General features: G+C 37.3%; 1 long non-coding RNA gene across 1 annotated transcript in view; it reads left to right on the plus strand.

Moving 5' to 3' along the window:
* The first annotated feature begins 7,738 nt into the window (after nucleotides 1-7,738).
* LOC104852129 overlaps nucleotides 7,739-24,163 on the plus strand; it is a 37,603-nt gene continuing 21,178 nt past the window's right edge. Inside the window, exon 1 of the long non-coding RNA XR_777417.2 lies at nucleotides 7,739-7,839. This is a non-coding gene — a long non-coding RNA (uncharacterized LOC104852129). The remainder of the gene's footprint in view (nucleotides 7,840-24,163) is intronic.

The following is a 24,163-nucleotide window of genomic DNA, read 5'->3' on the forward strand; positions in this document are numbered from 1 at the left end:
TTTGCCGATTAATTTTATTTCAGTTTTTTGACATACAGACTTTTATATATTATTAAAATCTATTTTTATTCTTATATAGTATTTGGTATGATTCTGAGAAATTATTTTCCCACCCAAAATGTGTATTTCTTTATTTTCCTTCTTAAAATTTCTCTTTTTAGATTCATACCTTTAAGTTCTCTGGTGTTGAGATTGATTTGTTATGTGAAGTAAGAACTTCATTTTTTCAAATGTTCAAATACTGAAAAATTTATTCATGATTTAATTGATTCAAAGGCTACCTTATCATGTATTAAATTCTTATCTTCATTTTGATCTGTCCCTGGACTTTCAATTCTTTTCATCAATCTGTCAGCCTTAGACCATATTGCTCCTAGATAATCTTAACTAATGTTGTATGTTATTTTATATATAAAATTTTGTTATATAAGGTAATATCTGATCAGACAAATTGCTGGTAATTTCATGTAAAGTTTATCCTCAGATATTTTATTATTCCTGTAGCTATGGCTATTGGTAACCTTTTTTTTTTTTTTATTGAGTTTATTGGTACATTTAGGGATACAGTACAGTTACATTCATTGTTGGGATCATGTACCTTTACATGGCAAGTCTTGATTCTCATTTTTTTCCCCTTACCTCTGCCCTCCCTTCACCCCCTCCTCCCCTCCCCATCTACAAACACTTTATTTTCATCTTTTCATTCTCTCACATTTTTTTCTTTTCCCTTTTTGTTCTTCCCCTACGTATCACACCTTCCCTACATCTTTAGCTCCTTTCCTCCCATTTCTAAATGTCAGTAATCTTATTAGAATCTTATGCATTGTTGCAGAATATTCACACCAGGGAAACTATTCGGTATTTATTGGTAACCTTTTAAACTAGGTGATGTTGATGCACACTGTCTTAATCACTTTTCTAGTCAAGGAGAGAGAATGCCTGATACCCAAAACTCAAAAAAGGATCGGTTTGTTTTGGCCCATGTTTTCAGCCCATGGTCAGCTGACTTCAAGGCAGAAATGGCATGGTGGATGGGCCTGCCATGGAGGAAAGCTGCTCCTGTCATGGCAGCCAGGAAGCAGAAAAGGGAGAGAGGAGCCAGGGAAGGAGATACATTCTTCCAGGTCACACTGGCAGTACCCCACCTCTTCGGACAAGAACTGTAGTCAGCCATAGTGTCCCAGTGATTCAATCACCTTCCAAAAGCCCAATTTCCAAGAGCATGAGAGTATCGAGGGTCACTTTTGATCTAAACCACAACACACAGTAAAACCTTTCACTTTTAAATATGTGTTTTAGAACATCATGATTAACTAAACTGTCATTCATTCAAGTATTTGTCTATAAAATAGAGAAAGGAATTTATTCCAAAAAATGACAGCTCAATCTGGAAACAGAGTTTGGTGCAATTCCATCACATGGACACAGATTTTCTCTCCAGCACCTTCTCTTTGCAACTGTCACTCTGGAGTCTTTTGTGCCCCCCTACAGCCCTTGGGCACATTATAACCTCATAGCTTTTCCTCATGTTGCAAATGGACAGAAGTCATCTCTAGATGCATAGTCCTCAAAAGAGAGACTTAACATATTTCTCCCTGGGAAGGGAACATAATACTGAACTTCAGAATAACCTATTCAAGTGTTCAGGCATCTGAGATACAAGCAGGTGTGTTGGGGATGGAAATCTCAATTAGGAGATATTTATGTAGATAGATGAATTCTCTCCATCATCATAATGTTGAAGCACTGAACAGTGCTACCATCCTCCTTGAGGCCAAAGATGTTTAAATTTCATATTTGAGTTATGATCCAAAGAGAGGATTGTGCTAGACCAGAATTCCAATCAGTAAAAAGAGATAGCAGCAACTAAACAGGTCAGAATGGTGGTCATAACTCCCCATTTAAGACCTCAGGAATAAGTCAAGACCCCAGAGCCCAAGAGCACAGTCTTTCTAGTACAAGCACTGTGAGGCCTTTGAGCCCAGTGGGTGCCACCCAAACTGCCACCTCTGGACCTGTTAATGTACCTTGCACTTCTAATATTTTAAATTTGTTCCCTCTTATTTCCTAGTAGATAATCATGTTTGCAATTTTATCCCTTTTAAACATATATGTCTGTAAGGGATATCATTTTATTGCACTGGAAAGACTTTTTAGGCCAATAACAAAGCAAAAACAAGACAGATTAGAATGCTTCTAACTTTTCGCTGCTAAACATATTGAAGGCAATTTATTTCAGAAATAGTATGTTAATTGCTTTTTAAAATTTCTTTTTATTTCTTATTCACTTAAGTTCTTTTTTTTTAAGTGACTGCTACCTGCATATCTGTGTTTATTGTGGCACAATTCACAATAGCCAAGATATGGAATCAGCCTAGGTGCCCATCAGTAAATGATTAGATGAAGGAAAGATGGTATATATGCAGCTTTATTCAGCCATAAATAAGGACAAAATTATATCATTTGCAGATAAATGAAGGAAATTGGAGAGTATCATGGTAAGCCAAATAAAGCAGGCACAAAATGACAAATATCACATTTTATCTAATATATGGAATCTGAAAATTTTAAAAGATGGCATGAAAGTGTTATTAGACAAGATGAAGAGAAGCAGAGTAGGAGGGAGTGTGGAGGAAGGCAGAGTAATGGGGGATATGTTATATGTATGTATCAAATAACACGTCAGCGGATCCACATGGAGGACATGCTCCTACGTGAAATAAGTCACACATGTGTAAATACCGAATGGTTTCTCTGGTGTGAATAAACTATAATAGTACATAAGATCCTAACGAGATAATTTGCAACATGAAATAGGAAGAAAAGGGCTAAAGGTGTAGGGAAAGTGGGAAGGGTAGGGGAAAGGTAATAAGGGAAAAGAAAAAAATGAGAAAACGAAAAAATGGAAATAAAGTGTTTGTAAAGGGGGAGGGGAGGAGGGGGAGAAGGGAGGGCAGGGACAAGGGGAAAAAATGAGAACCAAGACCTGTCATGTAAAGGTACAGGATCCCAATAATGAATGTAACTGTACTGTATACCTAAAATGTACCAATAAACTCATTTAAAAAAATACATATTTTGTAAATTAGTAAACACTAATAAAAATATTTTTAAAAATTTGTATGTCTTTTTGTCATTTTTATAAAATACTTATGAACAAATTATAATAGTATCTATTTAATTATTGATCCAGAATTATGTTCTAGAAGGAACCCTTATATCTAAAATATACCATTGTGCGTTATATTTTTTAAACATGCTGTTCAAAAAGATCTGCTAATATTTCATTTAGAAAGTTCCCCTTTCTACTGATAAAAGAGGGCTGGGGATTTAGCTCAGTGGTTCTGCCGCCTGCCTTGCAAGCACAAGGACCCAAGTTCAATCCCCGGTACAAAAAAAAAAAAAAAAAAGTGGGTTCCTTGGGCTACCCATTCGGGATCCCTCTTGCCCCTCTACTGATAAAAGAAATTATTCTGCAATTTTTGTTGTCATTGATGCCTTTAGGGATATGTTAGCTTTCTTTTATAAATTGTATTTTTAATATTTATTTATTCATTTAGTGGTACTGGAGATTGAACTCGGGTCCTTGCTCTGGCGAGGCAGGCAGCAGAACCACTGAGCTAAATCCCCGGCTCTAAATTGGATTTTATTTTATAAATCATGAAGGATTTACATTTTTAACCTCTAGGGCAATTTCTAAATATTCCTTATTTTTTCTCAAATAGTTCTCTAGCAAGTTGTTTGAATCTATCCTTTCAGAACACTATGTCCCACGTCACTGGTGAGTTTCTCTCCCTACCCTTTCTTATATTTTGCACTCCCTGGTCTAGTCCATTCCCAGATATGTTCTTTGGTTCCTGCCAGTACATATTAATCAGGTCTTGCAGTTTTTCCTGGGGCCAAGCACTGTACTTCAGCCCACAGGCTGGTGTGTGATTTGATCTTTGTTGTCAGCCATGGACAACTACGAGAGACGAGGATGGATACTGAAAGCTGCTTGTCTCAAGTGCAGTCTTTGCAGGGTCTCCAGGCAAGGAGAGATGCTCTCCCCAATGAGGAGCAGCTACTTCTAGTACAATCAGGGAGATCTGGAGGCTCCTGGTTTTTAGGTTCACATATTCAAATGTCCCCATCTCAGTTCCCATAGATCTATTTTTTATATCATTCTTCATGTGAGACCTTTTGTGAGCACATATCTTCATTTCTGTTTTGGTCCCATTACAAAGAGATCATGAGCCTGATTTTTTACATGGATCTGCCTTTTAGCTGCTAGAAATGAAAGGTCTCACTAAAGACTTCTATAGAAGCAAATTGGCTTACACAGTGTGCTTTGTGTGTTGAGAGTGGGCTGTCCTGATTCTATCACTTTCTTTCCATACAGTTAACCAAAGTCAGACAACTCCATAATCCTTATAATTACTATTTCCTTTATCTGTCCATGCTGTACCCCACCACCAACTCAACACATCATATTCTGCCTATACCTTGTCACAGTCAAACCTAAGCAAGAAACTTAGGAACTGTGACATTGATTCATGTTTCTTGTCACCCCACTTACCTCCAACTATGGAGAGCTAATGGGCATTTGATTGTGAAGGGCCCATCTAAACATCTACTTTCTAGGGCTGACCTTGGTGCCAACTATCTTAGCCTGGGTTTCCCTAAGAGCAGAGCCTGAGACTAAGATTTGTATGTGGTTATTCATTTGGTAGTAGAGATATAGAAGTTGAGACAGGAATAAGGGAAGGATGGCAAAGCAAACAGAGAAAGCAGGAGAGTCAAAACAAGAATGTGTTGTCACATTGGCCAGTGAGTACAGGATGCTCAACTCTAGTAGACAATCTGAGAAGCTTTACAATATGTGGAGTAAGGGATTGCTCCTTGGGAGAGCAATTTCCATTGGCATCTTTGGTTGAGGGATGCCCCAAAGCACACTATTTCTTATTTTGGTTGAGAAAGCAGGGACCCACTGGCATCCTTCGCTAAGGTCTAACAGAGAAGCCCTAAGAATGGTGTGGTCAGATCACACCTGTTGGATACTCTTCAAAGCCAGAGTAGAACTAGTGGCTGTGGTTGTGGATGAAATAAGAGTTGAGGATTCAGTTGTTGTCCAAGAGGCATCCAGAAATCGTCTGAACACTGAGACTGGTAGTTTACATGTATTTAAGGATTTGTAATCAGATATCCTACCTCCTATTGAGTTCATTTTTGGAATTTAACATGTTCTTTTGAAAATCATCCCATTTCATCAAGATATTCAAATACACTAGTGTAGTCTTCTCTCTCTTTTATAGTAGACTTTAAATGGATTGTATAATTTACTGTGTTATTTAGTTTTGTTTTTATAAAACCCAGCTTGTGCCAGGGATTTAGTTTAGTGGTGCCACCACCTGCCTTGTAAGCACAAGGTTCTGAGTTAGATCCCCAGTACAAAAATCAAACAAACACCCCGCCCCCCACTGAAAACCCAGCATGGATTGAATTATTTATGATACTTTTCTGTATTTTCAGCTATTCATCTGCTGCTTTTATTATATTAATACATTTAACAACTTTGCTTTACATTTATTTTACATTGAAAAGCTTTTGTTTTTGACATGAACATTTCATTAATTTTTTTTTTTTTTTTAGGTACCGGGGATGGAAATTGGATCCTTGTGCTTGCAAGGCAAGCAGCAGAACCACTGAGCTAGATCCCCAGCGCCCCTTAACATTTTTCATTCTTCCTTTGAAAAGTAACAGCATCCTAAAATATCTTTTTCTGAGTATAGCTTTGTCACCCACCAGAAGTTTTGAAATCTAGTGTATTATTATTGCTATTTTCAAAACAATATTTAATTACATGCTTCATTTCCTTTCTTACCCAAGAGTTATTTAGAAGAATATTGCTTAATTTCCTGGCATTCAGATTCTACTATTCAATATTTTTCTCACTAATTCTTTGTGGTTTTAGGTTATGGTCAAAAGATAATTTACATTTAAATATTTATTGACATTTCTTTTACAGCCTTATTATCTTAGTTTACAAGTGACCTAGACATCTTGAAAGAATATAAATTCATGTTTGTAGACTACATATGTTAAAAAACATATTAGTTCCTTTGTATCCATTGGATTCATCAAAGCCTATGAAGTAAATAATAAATGTTGCCACTAAGATTCAAGTTTTATCAATTTCTTCTTTATTTTTAAGATTTTATTTTTAAGAATTAGCTAATATTTTATGCAGAACATAAACACTTATGAGTCTATCACATGTATAAATACTGAATAGTTTCTCTGGTGTGAAAAATTATATTGTAAATAAGATCCTAATGGTATAATTGACAATGTGTAATAGGAAGAAAAGGGCTAAAGGTGTAGGGGAAGTGGGAAGGACAGGGGAAAGGAGATAAGGGAAAAGAAAAAAATATGAGAAAATGAAAAAATGGAAATAAAGTTTTTGTAAATAGGAAAGGGAGGAGGGAGTGAAAGGAGAGCAGGGGTATGGGGAAAAAATGAGAACCAAGACCCATCATGTAAAGGTACAAGATCCCAATGATGAATGTAACTGTACTGTATACCTAAAATGTACCAATAAACTCAATGAGAAAAAAATATATGAGTCTATCTTTTTGTTATTTTCATCTTATATTGATATAATTTCTATAATATTTTTCTTTGATATTAATATTACCATCCCTACTTAGGTTTTTGCTTTGTTTTGTTTTCATTTACATATTTTCTTGGGGTACCTTTAAAGAAGAGATTTATGAGTCTCTTAATTATAGGCCTGTCTTTTAAAAGCAACACATATGACTCAGATTTTCATGGAAGAAATACAACCAACTAACGGGTCTCGAGTGGCGAGGTACCTAATACAGGGAATTAGTACTACCAGAAACACTAGGGGAGGCTGGAGGAGTGAAGAGTTTAGGGTATTTGATCTGAGTTCATAGCACTGCAGCTGCTGTCCAGAGACTAGGAAGCTATTGCTACTGCTGCCAGTATGGCTGCCTCTGACTCCTTAGAACTGGTGACCAGACCCTGGAACATAGGTCCTATCTGTTGAAGTTTGTTTCCCATCCCAGCAGCAGGAAAGTGACTCCATTTCACCTGTACTTGCCAAAGCCCCTTAAAATGCATATTTATTGGCTCCACTATATCTGCACCTAACACCTCATTTTGAAGGCTTATGGAAAGGTAATTTTCCATTTTACAATCTCTTCAAACAGAAGAAGCTAAGAAAGACAATCCAAAAATCTACCATACTGTGTTGGATTTATCCTTTTTAATTCCAAGAACCCTTCTATGTCAAAGTAGAGTCCAGCTTTGTCACTTTTATTATGATAACCAACAATACTGATCTAATGTCTTTATTCTTATGCTTACATGGATTTATGTTTTACTATCTTTTGGTATATTGACCAATTTTTATTTGCCCTTTTTTACTTTAGTGATTTGCAAGTTGTATATTCCACTTTATTCTACTATCTTTAATATTAGATGAAATATATCAATAAATATATTTAGACTATGTATGCCTTTAGGTTAAATATGTAAATCTATATATTTGTATATACACGAATAAAAATCCTTTTCAAAGTCAAGCATAAATTTATATTTGTGAACACATATGTTAGGTATACTAGTTAAACCTCTTTTTGGCAAATAAAAGAAGCCCTTTGTTACCTCGAATAGAAAAGCATGTGTGTGGAGGGCTATTTGTTTGGTCATAGAATTGGTAGGAGGTCTGGAAAACCAAGGCAGGGAAGTAGGCAGGAGTCAGGAAGTTAGATCCAAGTCACACCCAGGACCAGCCTATTCGGAGTTCTATTGCTACCACTTCTACAACCCCAGGTACAGGCTCTGCTTTCTCCTTCCCTTCCTTTGGGTATAGATCCTCAGCAGCGTTTTCTACTATCTGACTAAGGCTTGGGCTCTCATTGTAAGGATCTGGGGGCAAGTATGTGGCTTTTTAAACTGGCCACAAAGGCTGGCTCATATCCTATCAATATTCCCATAATGGTTCATTTTTTGAAACTAGGAAGGAATCAGATGCTGGAGTCCCCAAACTGAAGTGTTCACTGCACATATCCCCTCACTGTAAAAGATAAGACATTAAGCCCATTTTTCCTTCTTCCTTTTGGTCTGACCAACAAACGTCTAGTGACTGCCTTCTATGAGTCAGGAGCTGCCCTGGACACAGCAAATGGAATGAAAAAGGCCAGTTACTGTGTGCAAGGAATGTCTAGTCTGGTAGGGAAGTCAGATACACACCAGTGCTATTTTAATGTATTTGGACACAAGCTCAGGGCAAGAATGTTCTCAGGGTGAGACTGGAGCAGTGGAAAGGGATACTTGGCCTAGACCAATGGTGGGGAACCTGTGGGACACGTGCCACTTTAATGTTAGCATCATTAAAACCTCTAACAGGTTTCCCATCACTGGCCTAGACTAAGTGGGAGAGGACTGAAGTGTGCTCTGATTTCAAAGAAGGAGCATTTTCTAGGCACCCGGTGGGGAGAGACAGGATATGTGGCCTGCCATCATAAATAGGAAATATGTGCACTTCACTGTCAGTAGGGCATGAATTGCAAGGTGCAAGCCAAGGAACTGGGCCTAGAGAAGTGGATGAGGCCACCTCAGGCTAGAGGTGACCAAAGGAAGGTGAACTAGGAAAACATGCATCATTTCAGCTGCACAAAGCCAGGGTCTAGAGATTATCAGTCTTTGAAATTTACTGATTCTTTAACCCATAGAGCTTCTAACCCTGAGGATTGTAGAGAAAGGGGGACAGAATGATGGCAGATCTTGAAAAAGGGTGCCCATAGAACAGCTTTTCCCTGATCTTTGCTCACACAGATATCACTGCTTCCCACAGTCCAATAACACATAGAAGATGATTAAGTTTGAGTAGTCTTTTGGGTAAAGTGTCCCAGAGGCCGTTACTGAGAGGAGGACCACCCAAGTCAAGGAGTTTGCAAGGTGGAAGCTTTGCTGGCTCAAGAGAGGAAAGTCTAACTTTTCTGAATGTTTAACTTCCAGAGGTTACCATGATCCCATTGGTGCTAGCCACAGAAGTAGCTACACCCGAGAATCAAGAGCCTCTGTTCCCTCTCTCCTTAAAGCTAGAGTTCAAAATGCAGAGGGGTTAGGGTTGAGAGACGTCCTCTACTTCAGGTTGCTGGGGCCACAGTTTCAGCCTGCCCTGGAGTTTTCAGTACTGGAGAGATACTATTTCAATAATGAAAAAATGGGTAAAAAAGTTATGAGATTTTGACAGCTGCCAATAGGGGAGCTACCAAACAGTGGAAAAGGGAAGGATGACAAGTAGAGCTGGAGAGATTCTACTGAAAAAAAAAATGAAAACATTTCATATCTAGATCTCCAATAGGCTGAGCTTTCTCAGAACCATTGGCAGTTGTTAGTCAAGGACGAAAAACATAGAAAAAGACAATACTTTCTTTTCATGGTTTTGCTAGCTGCACTTCTTTTTTCAGTGTTTGCGATTAAACCCAGAGCCTTGTAGGCAAGCACTTTGCCACTAAGCTACAACCCCCAACCCAAGGTAATAATTTCTAAAAATTTCCCTTAGACTCTCTTTCTTCCCTTAGACTCTCCCTCCAACAGCTGCTCAAATCCACAGTCTTCCACCACCCCTTAGATCTTTCTTCTCCCTACATTTTCTTATGTAAAGCAATCTCTTTGCTTCCATCAGTTCAGCCCCACCTACCGGAACCTGTCTTGCCAGGACCTGACCTCAACAGGCTGAGTCACACCTGCATCATAGTTGGGGCCCAGGTCTGCATCCTGCTTCCGGTCCCAACCCCACTATTTGCTCCACTGGGTTTTCTGGGGGTAGCTAAGGACTCTGTTTTCTCTTTTTCTGTCTAAATTAGATTCCCCAACTGCAAGAAGTCAGGATTCCTGGGAAGATCTGAGTTTGTTCATCAGCTTGACCATTAATTGTTTCTCCGTTAGAAGCTAGCTTTTCATTCCTTTCCAAAGTGCACTCAGCAGTGCCCTTAAATGAACTGGGGCAAAAGTCCTCAGGTCCTGACCACGTATGCTTTTCCCAGTTTGCCTTACCCTTATTGTGCAGTGGTGAACTCTGAATTCCACACATCTCCACTCAGCTGTAGGGCCTCTCTTGAGTTGGCAGGCACTCTGCACAGAGCTGTCTTTGTGGTTTTGCGCCCAGAGTAATTACTAGGGCTGGGCCATGCACATTCTCTTTACCTTCTGTACTTCCAGCCTCAGGATCTACCACCCCTGTAACAGAATTGGAGAGGTGTCTAACCACAGGCTGGACGTGCATGGTAACAGGTGTCTGATTGATTGCTGGTCCCTTCATGACACTCTGCTCTCCAGTGGCCAGACAGGGATTCATAACATGTCTGGGCATGTTTGACACTGATTGGAAGTTATTTTTTAAAATAATACCATTTATTAAAGTAGATACAGAACACTTGTTTGCTTAGATGTTAATACTGCTTTACATGTTTTCTGCCTGCAAAACAATCCTTACTATGTTATCAACCAAAAATTTCAACTGATAACAGATTTATTTTTTCACTTGTCAAACAAACAGTTGAAAATCTTGGGGGAATACATTAGAGGCATATATACAGTTATGGAAATTCTTATACATGTGGATGTAAGATATTTTATTACTTTTTACATATTGTAGAAGACATTCAAATGAAGATAAATAGATTCTGTTGACAAAACTTGATTTTGGTGCTTGAGATCCTTTATTTTTTTGTGATGAGAAAATCCATATTATTAATGTTGATTTTCTCATCATACATTCACCTAAAAACAGTAAAAAATTGTAAACAAAGATTGTAAATTGGTTTATCTGGGTGTTTTATAGTAGTTTAATTCACTGCTGCACATATGTACTAGAGAAGGAAAAAAATTGGAGAAAATCTTTCTGGTTATTTAGAACTGGTATAAAAAAAGAAAATGAGACAAAAAATAGTTGTAAAGCCACATGATGCTATTTCTGGCCTAGTCTATTCTGTCCTGGTCATCATTTTAGGTGTTTTCTTTTTCATAGTAAAAATCTGAAAAGAAAGACACGTTGTGTTTTCTCCCCAAAATATATATTTTAAAAATATATATACATATAATATGTGGAAGCTGAAATTATGTAAAACAATAAAGAAAACACCAAGTCAAACAGGTGGGTGTAGCATATAGATTATAAAATGTCCCCAAAGCAATATGGGGGCTCCTCTCCTTTTACCTCTTTCATGTTTTATAATCACACCAAAGTATTATCAAGCCTGAAAAAAAGCACTACAGTAACAGGTAGTGCAAAGAACTCAATATTCCTTTAAAAATAAAATACTCTGAGTAGAAGAAAGTGTAAAATGGTACATTTTTTGCAACTCGTTCCAGTGTCAAAGCTTAACCCAAAAAATCGAAATATACAAATGAAGCCTGGAAATAGTTCAGCGCAAATGTGAAAAGTAATAGCATAATTTAAAGTTTCTTAAATAGGTATTTCAGGGGAAGCACTTGCTCTACAAAGTTTCCTTAGGGACAATAAATGTAATGACATCTGGTGCAATGTCTTAAAGCTTAAAAATCAAGAAAAAATTAGAAGTGAAAGCTCACCCATTAAATATTTATATAAGGGGAGACTAAAGGGCAATTTTTTGAAGACCAAAATATTTTCTAGATTTGATGATGGAGTAAAAAATAATATGAGTTCTCCTAAAGCTGCACACACAATGCTGGTGTCATAAAATTTCCAATATCGGCAAAGCTTGCAAACGTATACTGCTTGATGCTACAGGAATATTGATTCTCAGCCTATACCACTGTCAGACTTCCCTAGCTTAAATATAGTTCTCCATTTCACACATCAGGGCCCTAAATCTCCATGCCTCGTGATACTAATTTTGCTTTTGTAATAGACCTCACTATTTCCCACTTTATGGAGGTGACTTTCAAATGATCTCACTACTTTTGTTGGTTAACTTCTGCTGTCTTGCACCATGACTATAACAACCAGATGATCATTTATCTGACCAATGGCTCAGATTAAGACCCAAATTCACCAAATCTGACCAGTTTTCCTCACAGACCACTGCCATAGTAGTATATTCAAATAAACACAATCTCACCTTAAATGAAAAATAATTTGATAAATAAATGCAAACCTTTACTGAACTTTTCTTCTAGGCCCATAAGAGAGTCGTATAACATATCACACAGAAAATATCTCCTAAAAGCCCTTCTGAACAATACTCATTATGTCCAGACTTTGCTGTCTCATCAGTTTCTCAAATGAATGCTTGAAGCCTAAAACTCTCCTGTGTTCCCTTCTTTCTTGTCTCTGTCCCTTTCTGTTTCTTTCTCTTTGCTTCTCTTTCCCTCTCTCCCTCTGTCCAGGTCACTGCACTCCTTTAGCATATCATTACGTCTCCTTCTCTGGTCAACACAAAACTATCTTCCTTGGGCCTCAGCCCTTAGAAGGACCAGAAGAACAATATCTTTTTATTTTAATTGAGTTTATTGGTACATTTTAGGTATACAATACAGTTATTCATCATTGTTGTGTTCCCTTCTTTCTTGTCTCTGTCCCTTTCTGTTTCTTTCTCTTTGCTTCTCTTTCCCTCTCTCCCTCTGTCCAGGTCACTGCACTCCTTTAGCATATCATTACGTCTCCTTCTCTGGTCAACACAAAACTATCTTCCTTGGGCCTCAGCCCTTAGAAGGACCAGAAGAACAATATCTTTTTATTTTAATTGAGTTTATTGGTACATTTTAGGTATACAATACAGTTACATTCATCATTGGGATCTTGTACCTTTACATGACAGGTCTTTTTATCCTCTTACTGCAGTTATTTTTAAATAAACTTTCTATTTTGAGATAAATCTAGATTCATATGTAGTTGTAAGAAACAATAAATATTTCCCTAGTTTCCCCAATGGCAACATTTTGCCAAATTATAGCACAACTTCATAACCATGACATTGTCATACACAGAGTCAAGATACAGAACACCACCATCACCGCAAAGATCCTTCACATTGCCACACCTAACTTTCCTCGCTTCCATCCTCCTTATCCCCTGGCAGTGCCTAGTCTCCATATATGCAGTCATACACAATAGTAGCTAAGCTTTGAGGATTGGCTTTTTTCACTTAGGAAATATTTTGTATTCATCCAGGTTGGTGCATGTATTAACGCATGTATTAAGGAATTGTATTAACAATTCCTTGTTATTGCCAGATAGCATTCCATGGAAAGGGTGTACTACACTATGTTTAGCCATTGACCTTTGAAAGATACTTGGTTTGTTCCAGGTTTGAGCCATTATGAGTAAAGCTGCAGTAAGTATTTGTGTATCAGTTTTCGTGTGAACCTATGTCATTTCTTTGGAGTGCAATTACTGGATCATATGATAGTTGCATGCTTGATTTTATTTTAAGAAAATACCAAACATTTTTTCTGAGTGGCTGTATCATTTCCCATTCTTATCAGTGATACATGAGTGATCCTGTTTCTCTGCATTCTTGCCAGCATTTGGTGATGTAACCATTTCTTTTTTAGCCATTCTGATAGGTGTGTAATAATATCTCATTGTGGTTTTAATTTGAGCTTCCTTGATAGTCAGTAATGTTAAAAATCTTTCCATGTGCTTATTTGCCATCTGTATATCTTCTTCAGTTAATGTTTCTCCGTATCTTTTGCCTATTTTCTAATGGGATTGTTTGCTTTTTTACTGTTGAATTTTTACAGTTCTTTATATATTCCAAATACTAGTCCTTTCTCACATATGTAGCTCAGCAGTACTTTTGCCAATTTGTGTCTTGTCTTTTCATCCACTTCACCAAACAAATGTTTTTAAAAATTTGACAAATTCCAGCTTATCAAGTTTTTGCTTTTATGGGTTGTACTTTTTGGGTCAATTCTAAGAACTCTTAGACTAGCCTTAGATAGCAAACACTTTTTTCCTGTGCTTTTTTTTCTTCTTAAAGTTTTTATACTTTTACAGTTTACATTTAAGTCCATGATGCACTATTAATTTTTGTGTAAGATGTGAGATTTTCACACCTATCATGTCCTACTGTCCAGCACCATTTATTGAAAAGCTGTCTTTCCTATATTAAATTCATTTTGCATCTTTATAAAAAATGAATTGATTATAATCATATGGGGCTATACCTATGTACTGTGTTTCACTGATGTGTGTGTCTGTGTTTTTGCCAGTATCCACTGACTTGGATACTGTGGCCATATAATAAATCTTGAAATTGAGTAGATGGATTCTTCTCACCTTACTCTTCTTTTTCACAATTGCTTGAGCTATTCTAGTTCTTTTGTCTGGCCAATATCAATTTTAGAATAGATTTTTCTGTATCTTTAAAAGTTCTGCTGAAATTTTGATAGGAATCATGTTAAAAATGTACATCAATTTGGAGAGAACTGACATCTTTACTGTATTGAATTTTCCAATGCATAAACACATTATATCTCTCCTATTATTTACATATTCTTTCATTCCTTTCATTAATGTAGACATATCTATCTCTTATGTTAGCAATTATAAATGGTGCTGTATTTTTAATTTCAGTGGCCATATGATCATTGCTAGAATATGGAAACACAATTTTTGTACATTTATCTGGTATCCTGTGATCTTGCTGAACTTACTTATCAGTTCTAGAAGGCTTTTTGGTTTTATTTTGTTTTGGATATGTAAATTCAATGGGATTTTACATATGGACAATCATGTCATCAGTAAATAGAAATGTGTTCATTTTCTCCTTTCTGATCTGTATGTTTTTATTCCTGTTTTTCTCCCATACTACTATAGTACTAACTGGAACTTAGCACTTGTGAATAGAACTGGGCAGACATCCTAGCCCTGATCCAGCTATTAGAAGGAAGCATTCAGCCTTTCTCCAGTAAAATATAATGTTAGCTGTGGATTTTTATAGATAGATGTTTTTATAACATTAAAGATATTCTCTTTTATTGTTTTTTTCCTGAGAGCTTTATCATGAGTGGGTATTATCAAACATGTTTTCTGAAATGACTCATATGATCATGTGAGCTTCATCTTTAGCCCTTTAATATGATAGAACATTAGTTGATTTTGAATATTGAGCCATCTTTGTTTACATGCCAGGAATAAATATCACCTGATTGTGGTATATAATTATTTTCATGGATTGCTGAATTTCACCTGCTAATATTTTGTTAAGGGGTTTATGGCTTGGAATCTAATCTAATATCATGGGCATATTATAAGAATGAGAACATAGCAGGAGGAGTAGGTATAGTAACATGGTAGTAAGAAAATGGGCGGGAGAGAGATCCCACTGGTGATAATAGAGAAGGAAGATCAGTGTGGGAAGAAGGGAACCTTAAAGAGAAACAATTAGAAGCAGAGGAGTTGTCTTGGAAATAATAAAAAGGAAAATTTTAAGACAGAAATTCCCAATGAATCTTCTGAAGAAAAGTCATAGTGAGATGACAACTATCAAGCTCCTTGCTTTAGCCATTCAGAAGCCTGGTAACTTTTCCCAAAATAGCCACAGTATAGTACCAGGGAGAGCTTGGATGTGAAGGAGTGGGTGGGAAGGGAGAAAGTGGGGAGAGCTAGCATGGACTTATTTCTCAAAGCCTGGCACCCAGGGAGGCAGAAAGCTAGGAAAGGAGCTATTTGATGCAGACTTGTATTTGTTTTGGGGTGGAAGTAATTTCAATATGTTTGCATGATGAGGGGAGAGCCAGCGGGGAGGAGCAGCTGGAAGATATGGGGAGAGAGTGTCTGACTGGTGGACCAAGAGGCAAGGGGTCAACAATCAATAAGGAACATAGAAGAAGGGTTGGTTTTGGACCTAAGTCTAGTCAAGACGTTTGGTCTTCTGAATCTGGAGAAATGGAAGTAAAGATGGGAGATGAGGTAGAGCAGGTCTCCAGGCAAGGAACAGAAATAGTAGCTGCAGGTACTTACTCCACTTATTTTGCTAAGTGGGTGGGAGGTCTTCTGCTACTGGGGATATTAGAAAGGATGCTAAGGATTTGGAGAGAGAGAAAGTACTGATTACAGACAAGGCAAAGAATTGTCAATTGAGTCTGAGAACTCACCTCAAGGTGGACATATGGAACTTGCAGTGGTAGCCCCATGTTAAAAACTGAGATAGTTTTCCAACTGAATTCATAAGTCAGTCTCAACCACATTTTAATTTGTGGTGTGTGAGCCAGAACAGATATAAATTCTTGGCAAAAGAAATGAAGTCATCTCGGTAATGATTCCTCAATGCAGAGAAAGAAATGTTAATATGAGATTTAGTCTGTAAGTCATCCATTTGCAAATACCACTAGTAACAAGTTTGCATGGTTTGAGCCATATAATTATTGTGCAGAAAGAAAAGGAATTCCATGAATTGCCTATGTTTCACTGTTTGGGCACAGCATCAGTTGAGGTCGGGTAATAATAAGCAGTCCTGCCACCAGCCTTATTCCTCTAATTATCTTTTATGCTGCCAAGACAATGCTCCTCTTTATGCCACATGGAGGCCTGGCCTCCATGACTGTAGGAACTCCTGCCCACTCAGCACTTGGCTTGATGACCCTAGGGTTCTTGGGCCACATCATCAGAGACAGCTGGTGCCATGGGCACATCCTCTGTCTTGCTCCCCACATGATGTCCATTCAAAAACTCCACGATAGGGACTCACTGAGGAACGCCCTCTCAGTCCATGCAGAGCCTCGGGAGGGCAGGGATGACGTCAGGCTGGGAGGTGAGAGGCTCAGACCCAGAGAAGGAACGCTGTGTTTCATGACACGATGGTTTTTGTAGAGAGATGTATGCCGCTTTCTGTGGAGAGTGTGGCTGAGGCTATAGAGTTCGTACATTATTTGGGAGATTGCCAAGAAAGGGTGAGGTGGCAGAGGGGAAAGAAACAAATTATATACTTTCAGATGAAATTTCCATTGTCTCACAAAATTGTATGTTAGTGAAACCCTGAGCCTCAGAACCCAAGTAAATGCAGGAGTAAGGGGACCCCTGTGTGTTCCAGCTGGCCCTGAGCAGTGTGAAGAATCTGCCATTGGTCCAAGGGGGATTGTATCATGTCTGTCTTGTACAAACAAAGGAACACAAACAGCCATTTAATATGTGTTATGGACCACCTTCCCGGAGTAGGCCTTCCTTAATCTTCACAACAGCCTGGGATTCAAATACCAATACTGGAATTTTTCAGAAGAGGAAAGTGGAGTTAAGGAGAAAGGAGCTAAGGAACTTACTTACTTACCACCTAAATAGCAGTGAGGGACCTAGGATGAAGATCCAGGTCTTGTGACATGGAAACCTGTTAGTGCTCTTCCCATTGAAGAAGAAACCTGTAAGGCAACCTGCTTTGTGCTTCTTGCTGTTCAGGGTACCTATTTAGACAGCATAAGAATTTAGCTCAAGACTGACCTCAGAAGGCAAGTGGGCATTTACTCAATAACTGGGTGTGTGTGTGTGTCTGTGTGTCCCCTCTTGTAGGTTTGAAAAGAGCATAGCTCATTATCTTTGCACTTGGTGCTCACTGCCTAGAGTGTCCATTTTACACTTATTCTTATCCTGAGTGAGGGGAGTCACTACATCTTTTATATAACTGGAAGTTGAGGTGTTAGTCTTTTTAGGACCAAAATCAGGACATGTGTTCTGAGCACTACATTTTTCTGATTTATAAATATGTACAAGTAAAAAGGATGAGAACTAAAATCAATGTATTTACATATGTAACAAATGATGTTAGTGGGAGGGTTCACAATTATGAGACACTCTGGCTGAACTGAGAGTGATAATGTCATGCTTAGGATGAGAGAATCTTCAAGACAATCTTGCAGAATAGCATTGATATTGGCTAAGCTGCACAATGGCCTGGCACGCAGATATGGCCTTGACAGCTTTTCAAATAGATTCCCTGTCCCCACTGCAGTTGAATTATGGAAGTATAAAAGCATTTTCCATAATATTATAGAATAACAATATTTCTAGGTGACATGTTGGAAAATCTCCTTCAGAGATCATGCTAATTGAGCCTCTTTGAAGCTACTGAGCCCTTTTCTCCAATCCAATGTCTTGGGGTCTGACACTTACCTTCTTGGCACATGGGCTTCACATGCCCACATCTCACTGGAGCCTCAGAATAACATGTCCCCTGCAATTGGTTCATAACTCTGAGCAAAGATCTCATTCTATGCCCAGGCCCATGACCCACATGCCTCATTAGGCCGGCTTCTGCTACCTAGGCCTGTCCACTACCTCGACGTTCACTAGTCTCCCATACCACACTGTGATTCCCTCCATGACTCTTTCTTCCAGGGATAATGTTCTTCCTAACCCTTTCCAATAATGAGAATGCCCCCTTAGACTACTGATCCATTGTAAAGCACTGCTCTACATCCTATATCTTCAGGCTCTTCACAGAACATTTTTTCTACCTCCTGGCTTGAATAGTTCTCTTAGGTAAATCTTAGGCCTAGCACTGAGTGCTACCTGGGAGGTTGAAAGCTTCATAGAGATTTGTTTCCTCAACACAGCAGTTGGGAAGTACTATATCCTAGATGGGTGAACCTGAAGACAGTTTCACATGGCATGTGTCATCAGTCTGGTTCAGGGAGGTAGGTAGATAGCAGATGCAAAGAGGCCCTGTCCTTGGGACATGAAGGATAAAGGTTGTACAAAACCAAAAAGCTGTGCTATCACCTCAGTAGCAGATGGTAGCTGGGGAGCAAAGTGATGCCAGTTCTTATAGACATGTTGTACCTCACAGAAGCCAGTTCGGTTAGACCATGGCAAACAGCCCATTCTAGCAACTTCCTTTCAAGGTCATGATTTTGTCATCAGCAAACAGAGATGGTTTTACTTCTCTCCATTGAATCTGGATGATTTATTATTTCTTTCTTGCCTAAGTGCCCTTGCTAGAACTTCCTGTATAATGCTAAATAGTTGAATAAAGGTGGCAAGAGTATACATTATTGTTTTGTTCATTTGATGTTAGCTGTGGATTTTACATAGGTGTTTTATTATTCAAGATTCTCTAGAGAAACAAAACCAATGGGATACATTAATCGATAAAGAGATTTATTGTAAGGAAATAGCTCATGCAACTATGGAGGCCAAGACATCTTAATACCTGCAGTCCACAAGCTGGAGACTCCTGAGAGCTGATGGTACATTTCATTTCTTGTCCAAGTCCAAAGGTCTGAGAATGAGAAGAATAAATGGTGCAACTTCCAGCTGAAAGTTTCCAGTCTTGAGATCCAGGAAGGGCTGATGCTTCAGTCCAAGTCCAAAGGTTGATAATGTCCCATTGCAAGTATCCAGGCAAAGAAACTTTCCCTTACTCTGAGAGGGGCTGCCTTTTTGTTTTCTTTAGGTCTTCAGTTGAATGAAGGGGTGTGCCCACATTAGGAAAACTGCTTCCCCTTATCTATCAATTCAAACATTAATCTCATCCAGAATCCCTTCCACAGTTACACTGAAACGAGAACCAAACATACTAAGAATAATGTGTGACCAAATATCCGGGTACTTCGTGGCTCAGTCAAGTTGATACGTAAAATTAACAATCACGTTCATACTTTGTGAGTTTAATGTTTTCTATTATTCCTAATTTGTTGAGGTTAGATGATGGCAGAAATAGAATTGGATTTTATCAAATGTTTTTTCTGCATTGGTAGAGATGTTTACATTATTTTTCTTCTTTTTTATTAATCTAGTAAATGTTTTCATATGTTGAACCAACATTTTATTCCTAGGATATATCCTACTTTATTATGAGTATAATCTCTTCTTGATGAAAATCCTTTGATGTTCTCACTGCTTATTTTTGGAAAATATTACGAAAGATCGATGTTAATTTTTCTTTGATACTTAGTAGAAGTTACCAGTGAGGACATCTGGTTCTTGGGGTTTCTTCACAGGAAATGTTTCATCTTACTGATTCATTCTCAGTCTATTCAGGTTTTCTATTCATTCTCAAGTCACTTTTGGCACTTTGTATCTATCCAGGAATTTTTCCAGTACACTAAGGATAGCTGGTTTGTTGGTATAATATTGTTCATGATACTCTCTTGTAATCTTTTTACTTTTAAGTTCTATAAAATTATCCCCTTTTCTGAGTATAGCTGGTTTGTTGGTATAATATTGTTCATGATACTCTCTTGTAATCTTTTTACTTTTAAGTTCTATAAAATTATCCCCACTTTTCTGAACTGAGCGATTTGAGTCTTTTTTTTTTATCAGTCAGTCTAGTTAATGGTTTGCTATTTTCTTGATCTTTTCAAAGAGATATAATTTCTAGTTTTGTTGATTCTTTATATTCCAGTCTCTGTCTTTATCTCTGTTCTAATCTTTACTAGTTTTTTCCTTCTGTTTACTTTATGTTTAGTCTTTTTCCATTTTCTGGTAAAAGTTAGATTATTAATTTATGATCTTTAGTGCTTCTTAATGTAGCATTTGTACCTACTAATATTTCTCTGAGCACAACTTTCACAGTATCCTTTAAGTTTTGGCAAATTTAATTTTAATTCCTGTAAAGGTATTTTCTAATTTCCCTTGTGATTTTTAAAATGTGGTTATTTGTTAACTCACACCTATTTGAGAATTTTTAAGGTTTTCTTTTTATCAATTTCTAATTTAATTGCATTGTGGTTAGAAAACATTGTGGTATAATTTCAAATTTTTGAAATTTACTGAAGCTTGTTTAGCATATGATCTTGTACTTCAGAATGTGTATTCTGCTCTTGTTGGGTGATATGTTCTGTGGGTGTCTTATACCTTTAGTTTGTTAATAGCATTATTCAAGTCTTCTGTCTCCTCAATTATCTACCACTGAGTTGTTCTATCCATTATCAAAAGTGGGATATTGAAGTCTCCACTGTTGTTATTGAATTACCTATATTTTTCAATTCTGCTCGTTTTTGTTTCATGTATTTTGGGGCTCTTTTGTTAGGTGCACATATATTTATAAATGTTATTTCTTCTTGATTGATTGATACTTTTATCATTATAAAATGTCCTTGTCTCCAGTAACAATTTTTGTACTGATGACTATTTTGTCAGATTCCATGCCTGCTCTACTTTGGTTCTTCTTTGCTTGATACAATGATGCAGCTCTTTCCATCTTTTTTTTGTGGGGGGTACTGGGGATTGAACTCAGAACCTTGCACTTGATAGGCAGGTGCAGTGCCACTGAGCTAAATCCCCAGCCCAGCTTTTCCCATCATTTTACTTTCAGCCTGTTTGTGTCTTTGAATCTAAAATTAATGTTTTCTAAACAGCACATAGTATAAATCCATTATACTATAATGCCTACCTTTTAATTTTTTAAATACTTGATGTAATGGCTGTCAAGGACAAAAAGAGCAGCCGGTGGCTGCCATGTTGGGGGTTTCTTTTTTCTATGAAATCTTATGTTGTTTTTGTTCTTTTATTCCTCTACTATTCTCTTCTTTTGTGTTAAAGGGGCATTTTCTAGTGTATCATTTAAATGCCTTTGAAATATCTGTTCCTTTCTATTTTTCTGTTATTTTCTTAGTGGTTGCTCTGAGGATTACAATTAATACCCTAATTTATAACTATCTAGTTCAGATTAATCCTAGCTTAATTTCAACAGTTACCAAATCAACTTTTTTTCCTCCTTTATAACCAGGACTCCTCCTTTGTGTTATTTTCACAAATTACATTTTATATTTTTTTGCCTGTAGATTTGTAACTGTTACTTTATAGAGCTGTCTTTTAAATTACATGGGAAAAGGGGTTGCATGTAAGAATATACTTTTACTTTTATATTTACATATGTATTACTTTCACTGGTGCTCTTCATTTCTTTCTTTTCATTGAAACGTTATTCTAGTGTTTTTAATTTCAGTCTAAAGAGCTTTCTTTAGTATTTTTATAAGACCAATAAGCAAGTGATGAACTCTTAGTTTTTATCTTTGAATGTCTTATTTTCTCCTTCAGCTGTGAAGGATAGCTTTGGAAGACACAGAATTCTTGGTGAAAGTTTTTCTTCTTGGCTCTTGGAATATGTCACTGGTTGCCTTCTCCCCTGCACAGTTTCTGAAGATAAATCTGTTAATCTTGATGAGGTTCCCTTGTACAGTATGAATTATTTCTCTCTTGCTGCTTTCCAGATTTTCTTGTATTTGGCTTTAATAGTTTGATTATAATGTATATAGCTCCGGCTATCCTTAAGTTTAATCTGCTGGAAAGATCCTAAAGTTGGACATGTAAATTAATTTTTCATCAAATTTTGGCAGTTTTGGGCCATTATTTCTTCGCCTATTCTGTCTGACCCTATTTCTCCCACCTTTTCCAGAACTCCTATTATTCATATGTTGATGACTCTCACAGGTCTCTGAAACTGTTCATTTTTCTTCATTTTTAATTTTTTCTGTTTTTCAAAATATATAATCACAATTAACTTAATTTCAAGCTCTCCAATTCATTCTGCTCAAATACATTGTTGAACTCTAGTGAATTTTTCATTTCATTTCATTTCATTTGTACTTTCCAATCTTTCTATTTTGTTGCTTTTAATCTATTTATTGGTGTTCTCTATTTGATGGAGCATCAGTCTCATGGTTTGCTTTAGCTCTTTGAGTTTATATTTTTAATTGAGATTATTGGTGCATTTTAGGTATACAGTACAGTTACATTCATCATTGGGGTCTTGTACCTTTACATGACAGGTCTTGGTTCTCATTTTTTCCCCTTATCCACACCCTCCCTTCGACCCCTCCTCCCCTCCCCATTACAAACACTTTATTTCCATTTTTTCATTTTCTCATATTTTTTCTTTTCCCTTATTACATTTCCCCTACCCTTCATACTTTCTCTACACCTGTAGCCCTTTTCTTCTCATTTCACATTGTCAGTTATCTCATTAGGATCTTATGTACTGTTGTAGTTTTCACACCAGAGAAGCTATTCGATATTCACACATGCATAACTTATTTATTTCACTTAGGAGTATATCCTCAATTTGTATCCATTTTCCTATGAATGAATCTAATTTCTCATTCTTTATGGCTGAGTAGTATTCCATTTTATAGAAAAACCACATCTTCTTTATCCAGTCTCCAACTGATGGGTAAATTGGCAGTTTCCAAGTTTTAGCTATTACAAACTGTGCCGCTATAAACATAGGTGTGCATATACCACTGTGATATGATTCTTTTAATTCTTTTGGAAAGATACCCAGCAGAGGGATGGCTGGGTCAAATGGAACCTCTAGTCTCAGCTCTTTGAAGTATCTCCATATTGATTTCCATGGTGGTTCCATCAGTCTGCACTCCCACCAACAATGGAGAAGGGTTCTTTTCTTCCCACACTGCGCCAACATTTGTTATTGTTTGATTTCTTGATAGCAGCCATTCTTCGTGGGGTGAGGTGGAATCTGCATCTCTCGAATGACCAGTGGTGTGGAACATTTTTTCATATATTTACTTGCTGCTTTTACTTCTTGGTCTGAGAAATGTCTGTTCATTTCAGATGCCCATTTTTGAATTGGGTCTTTATATTTGGGGGGGCTGATTGTTTTGAGTTCTTTATAAATTCTAGATAAGCAGTCCTTTGTCTGAGGAGCAGCTGGTAAAAATTTTTTCTCACATTGTAGGTTGTCTCTTAGTTCTGCTGATGGTTTCTTTTGAAGTACAGAAGCTTTTTAATGAGATGAGATCCCAGTTGTTTATCCTTTCTGCTAGTTCCCGTGCTACTGAGGATTTTTTCATAAAGTCTTTTCCTACGCCAATGTCTTCAAGAGTTCTGCCTAACTTATCTTCCAGCAAGTTTAGTGTTTCTGTTTTAATATTTAGATCTTTAATCCACTTGGGTTTTACTTTAGTGCATGGTGAAAGATAAGGGTCCAGTTTTAATCTTTGGCAGGTTGAAATCCAGTTTTTCCAACACCATTTATTAAAGAGACTATCTTTCCTCCACTGAGGATGGTCAGCTCCTTTGTCAAAGATGAGGTAGCTGAGTACATCTGGAATTGTTCTTGTGTCTTCCAATCTGTTCCACTGATCCTCAGGTCTGTTTCTTTGCCAGTACCATGCTGTTTTTATCACAGTGGCTTTGTAGTAATAGTTTCAAATTGGGAATTGTTATACCCTCTGCCATGTGTTTGTTGCCTAGGATGGCTTTTGC

Source organism: Fukomys damarensis, unplaced genomic scaffold (assembly GCF_012274545.1).
Source record: "Fukomys damarensis isolate Sample0158 unplaced genomic scaffold, DMR_v1.0_HiC HiC_scaffold_2, whole genome shotgun sequence".
NCBI classification, from domain to species: domain Eukaryota; kingdom Metazoa; phylum Chordata; class Mammalia; order Rodentia; family Bathyergidae; genus Fukomys; species Fukomys damarensis.